This window comes from Chanos chanos, chromosome 9 (genome assembly GCF_902362185.1).
Source record: "Chanos chanos chromosome 9, fChaCha1.1, whole genome shotgun sequence".
NCBI lineage: Eukaryota > Metazoa > Chordata > Actinopteri > Gonorynchiformes > Chanidae > Chanos > Chanos chanos.
Window position 1 is genome coordinate 10,167,979 of NC_044503.1, and position 6,170 is coordinate 10,174,148.

The following is a 6,170-nucleotide window of genomic DNA, read 5'->3' on the forward strand; positions in this document are numbered from 1 at the left end:
CCTCACCGCTACAGAACACCATGTTAGAATTCTATTTTTGAGAAACCTCAAAAAAAAAAAGGAAAAAGAAAGAAATGTCTTGAATTCCAAGATTTTTGTTGTTCCTCTGTATCACTGCATGTGGGTAGACATATAAACATAACATGATTTGTTGAGTGCTCCAAGTAAGATCCTGATACTCTAGATAAATTAAAATCTTTATCAGCAATCTCGAAGCCTTGGTATGAGTGTCTTACTGCATACCCTTGTTCTGGCTTCAAATGCTTTTTGATTTCTGAATTTGCCTTTGGGGGAAACAATTTTTTTTTACTGATACAATCTGTGACTGTATCTAAAGGATCAGAGGCCTGTATGAGACTGTCTCTGTCTGGCATCTCATAAAAAAAAAAAAAGGCTGTCCTGGAAGTTCAAATCTCTTACTCTGTTTTGCCCTTTCTCTGTACCAGCAAGGGTATATCTGGAGCTAAAGGAGCGTAACAGAAAAGTGTTAGCTTGTATCTTTCTGAGGTTACAGATTCAGTCGCTCTCCGTTTGGAACCGTTATCCGCGCATCAGGGGCCGGGCCTCGGAGAGGGTTTGACACCTCGGCAACACTTCTGTCCTTCAGCGGTCAGTGTAGCCGGGCTGCGCAAAATATTTGTCCGGGAGGTTAAAAAAAAAAAAAAAACGTGGAAAATACTCCATCGCATGATGGAACCGTCCCAAGCCACCTCTGTGCACCCACTGTGGGTAATCTGTTCTGCCTCTTAGGTTAAACTGTTTAAGAGAGAGGTGACTTGCCCCGAATTGTTTATTCATTCCGTTCACATTCCACGCTGCTGAGAACTGGGCCTAAATGTCGAACTCGAATCCATATCTTAAAGAGGGCTGCGTGATCCGGTGGTCTCTTTATGCAATAATATAGCACTGTTCCCGTAATCAACCGCCAGACAGGTCAGATGTCAAATATCAGAGGATGGTGACCAAACCCATGTTCTGTTCAAGTGAGTTTTAAAGGTCTTGTACACGGCGTACCGTTACATTATCGTGTAATAGAAGTATGGTGTGCACAAGAAATTAGACATTATGATGTACGTTTTCAGTGTACAAATGACATTTAAAAAAAAAACCAGTCTGATCCACAGATATGTCACTTCCGGAAACCATTACTCGCTGTTTTAACCCTTAATTAGTACTTTTTCATCATGAAATTTTCCCTCACTTTTGATGTTAGGCCCATTGCAAATGACAACAAAGCACTACTGTCATGGGTGAATAAATGTACCAGTCGTGTGAATGAATATGCAGTTTTTGTGTATTGTGATAGCTCTATTCAGGAATTAATCTTTCAAATTGACCACATAAAACTTGAAGCAAAAAATGAATTGGTCTAAGTGTTCACTGTGGAAAAAAAGGATGATAGCTCCAGGTGTGTCATTGACTGAAACATTGGAATTTGTATAATTTGTTCCAAAACAAATTTGGCCTTTTCCTAAATTACAAAAGATATCACCACCAAAATTTCAGATTTGTTCTTAGAATGAGTTAAAATATTTTGTATATTTTGTCAGACTTTGTATATTTGTTATTTATGAAGGCTTTGAAATGTGGATCAACAGTTTTATTTTATTGAAAAAGTCACATGTCATCATAAGAGTTGGCACTGCCGCAGGTATTTTGTCTGGTGGAACCTAGAGATTGTTGGAACAGTCAATAAAGGTTTGTAAGACCCAGTTTCACTGTTTACTGTCAGCACAAAAAACTGCCGCTCTAGTTGTCGAGAGTCCACACAAGGACGCTGTGTGTTTAACAAGGTTTTGGATGTTTTACGCATAACTATGCACCTCAGTTTGGAGACCCTTATTATTGTTGGATTTTAGAACACAAACAAACAGGGCCTCTAATCCAACTAATCCAACACATGTAAATGTCATATATTTCCAGGAATTGAATGTGTTTGTGTGAGCGTAATCAAATCTTGTAGTTTCTGTTCGCAAGTTTCAGTAAATATTTACAACCGGTTCATAATGATCGAAACACAGAAGCAAGTGTGCTGCTTACTTTTACAGACTGATTTCAAATATAATTTACGATGAAGCTCGACCCGAAAATAATGGACATTTGGGTAAAAAAAATAAAGACGGAAAACAAACATAACACCTCCAGTTTGGGAAACAATCCCTTTTTTTGTGTGTGATTTTCTTTTTGCTTCCTTAACTTTCCTGTCTGTTTTAGAGCAGCTGAAGATGACTCGCTCAGATCAATGTGCTTTGTTTGCTTCAGACTCCCATGTCAGTCACTCTCAATGATCAACTGTGTGCCATTTGTTGGTGTGTGTGTGTGTGTGTGTGTGTGTGTGTGTGTGTGTGTGCGGGCCTGCCTGCCTGCCTGGCTGGCTGTTACCAGTACTGCAGAGGCGGCAGAAGCGAGGGGGGCAGCTGTTGCACTAGGATACAGTACAGGATTGAAAGCCTGGCTGCTCCAAACCCCCTGACAGAAATAGACGAGATCTGCTCCGAGGGCATTGGCTAAACATAGTAAACAAACTTCTGCAGGCTCAAGCTCAGGCTTAATATGGCAGCTGCATTGCCCTGACAACCTTGGCATTTGCCATTAAATCCAGTTGAAACTGCATTAGCATAATGGTTACCCCCTTCCACCCAACTCCCCCCAGCATGGTCAGTGCTGTTGACTGACAAGGGCCGTGTCTCATATCTCAAAACAGAAAATATACATAAGCCAACTGAGTTATGTTAGAATTGTATTACAAATAGCAAAGTTAACGGTTCGCTCTAACATTAAGGTAAAAGGATTTCTGCACACTATTTCTGTTTTCAAAATAACTTTGATGTACTGGATTACCCATAAATCAATAAAAAAAAAACACAGCTAAGGTGTGATCATTTAAATAATATCTTAGCATTATCTTATAATTATGCTCCATGTACTAGCAAGACTTCCTGTCACATATCCAACTAGATAGTAGAGCAAATTACAAATACTTGCAACCACCAAAATTTTGTCTTGCACAGTGCACCACTGAATTCTCAGCTTCAGATGGGGCTTTGTGACCTGTGAGAGCCAGGACTGACTCATTAGGAAGAGCAGTTGGCCTGTTTAAACTCTGACTTCTGTTTGAATACCAAATCAGTATTTTTGGAACTTGCGTTACGCTAAACCGTAGTACTTAACTCATGTCAGACTTACAGAGAAAAATTAGATATCTTTTATGTCAGTAAGCAACATAGGTATAGGATTTACATTTAGGCCTCTCTCCTCTCGTAACACAAGCTATCTTTATGGCATTTAACATATCTGAATAATATTGTAATTCTGCAGATTAGAGAATATGATAAATCATACTTAGTATGAGCTTAATACAGATCACTACAGAAGTTTTGTCATTTACATTGTCACAAATGAATAGTTCACACGGACACACACACACACACAAAACCACTGGTATTTTCATTGAGTTAGTTTATTGCCATCGATTGCTTTGATTGGGCGAGTGAATCTTTAGCACAAAATCACAGTGGTATTAAAGCATGAAGCCCTCCATACATCGTGAAGGATATTTGTTAGATCAGAGTAACCTCTGTAAAACATTAACGTATACTGTACAGTTAGCTTAACATACTATTATTCATTTGGATTACGAATGGAAGACCATGGTTACACCTCACAGTGTGTTACAAAGCACATTAATGAAAGTTTTCAATGACATATTCACTGAGCCAACAGTGCTAGTATGACATTTCTAGACAGTATCTTCGCCAAAAGCTTTGAATCGTACATAAACTTCCTATAAGGCTATTGTACTGTGTTACTCTTTCTTCACGGGAGGTAATTCCTGTGATTAATGTCAAGGTCATTTATCTCAGAACTGTAATTAAGGAATCTTAAAGGTGTCCTATTCCCTTTTGAGTAAGTTACAGCGGCGCATAAGAATGAATAAGTATTGAATGAAACACTGTTTGTAGGATATTACTGCACTGTTATTTTGACTCAGCAGTAATCTTGTCAGAAGGAGGTGTACTATTTTAGCAGGAGTTGAAATATTTACTTCTGAATATTATTTTGATGCTGATACTCATCGATCAACACTCCCAACAAAGATAATTGCAAATGATCAAACCCTACCACTTTCTCTTTCATTTATTTCCTTGTCTCTAATGTGGCTTTAACACTCTGTAATACACACTAACCTTCGGAGGAAAAATACTGTCAAGAACAATTTGGCAGAGCACAAAAATGACACAATACATTTTTGGTAATGTACATTTCATCTATGTTTCTACACATGATGTCTATATAATAATTATTTATCTACTCACCAACCCAGGTTGTTTTCTATTTGAACAATACTGATGAAAAAAACAACAGCAACAACAAAAAACAAAACAAAACAAAAAGCCAATAATATTAATCATCTAAATTCCATTTTTTTTCCTGTAAAATTTTTTCCCCCTGAAAGGTTTTGTTTCTGTGTCCTCTGATGAAATGTCCTCAGACGTCACTGAGGGGCACTTAGATAATGTTAATCTCACTATCAGTAGTAACAAAGGCATATTGATCACTATGTCTAAATTCACCTTAAATTAACACTATCAGCCTGTATGTAAGTCCACCTGGACTCATAGACACACTCAAAGTGTTCACTTAAAACGCTCAGTGCTAATTAAGCACTGGTGGATTTGTTGTGTACCATAGCAATTTGTGCCCTGATTCCTTTCTATACATAATCCCAGAACACTGGTGCAAACAGAATGTGTGACATGAGAAAAAAACAGGGAAATAATTTGGAAAATACTTTGGAAAATTGGAAAAGAGAGATTGATTTTGGTTTACACTTCATTTATAGAAAATTTCAGGGAGTATTTCTTCAAATTGTAATTGCGATTGGAACTGTGATAAAAAATTACAATTCGAGTAGGATAAAAAAATACCTCTCTTTGCCTTTGTGAAGTCCCTTTCCCTTATAATATGAAACAGATCTTACATATTGATTAAAAAAAAAACCTTGTAATGAACTGGTCACTGGGTGGTTGGCAGAAAATACTGGAGTTAAACACACACAAAGAGTCTAACACTCTTAAAACTGTAGCACTTGATATTACAAAATAAAAGCATTTCAGCATGATATCCTTCACATTCCTTTCTGCAACTGCATTGCAGCTTTTCATTATGGATTCACCCTCCATTTTATAATTATCAAAATTACATACTGCATTTTTTCTTTAATATAACACAGATATTTATCATGTATCGTATATGTGTTTAAGCAAAATAAAAGCCTTCACAAAATAAATCTCTGATTTATTCAACAATATGTAAAACAAAACAGAAACTCTTATCCTAACACGATTAAAAAAGTGCTAGCGAGATTATTTTACAACGATGTGCAAATGTACTTATAGCCATACATTTTTTTTAGTATATTTTACATTCTAATAATGTCTATGATGTTACCGTATCGTTTTCTATTTTAATGGAAATGGCAGAATTCCCACAGGCCAAACTGAGGCCAGTTCAATGAGGCCTAATATAAACTTGGCTATTCATTGATGGGCTCTGGATTTAAGACAAAAAAGGCAAAGTTTGGCAACTATTTGTTAATCTTCAGTATACACGCAGCTCAAAAACTGTTTAATGCTTGCGGAAAGCAGCACTGCAGATGTTGTAAGTGTCTCCAGTTAGTTATTTAACAGTCTAAATCTGGCATTGGCAATTAATCCTGCAGTTGCTGTCTGTGGCAACATTTAGGTTATATTCTAATGTTTTCCACTGGCTTTACCAATTTGTCACAACATAAGAACCCTTTCTTGAATACTTCAGATTCAGATGAATACTTAAGTTAAAAGTCTAAAAGGACCTTAATTGGTATTACAGCTCAGAAATTTTGTACCTTCTTATCTTGTTTTAACCACCATAACCGAGCCGCGTAAATTCCCTTTCTGAATATTTTTTAGGTTTTACTTAAGCTCTCTACTTTTAGACCAGCTGGTCTTGGTGTAGATTTCCTGATTTCCTTCTTATTATGCATGAATGTGATAATATTTACGGAAATTATAACACTGATGCTTTTGTAGCACTGATATTATTTGAAGATTAAATTTATCAAGGGCCATATTTTGCATTCTCAATAACAGCTTTACTGCAGTGAGAAGTTTCCAGATGGTTTCAAGCAT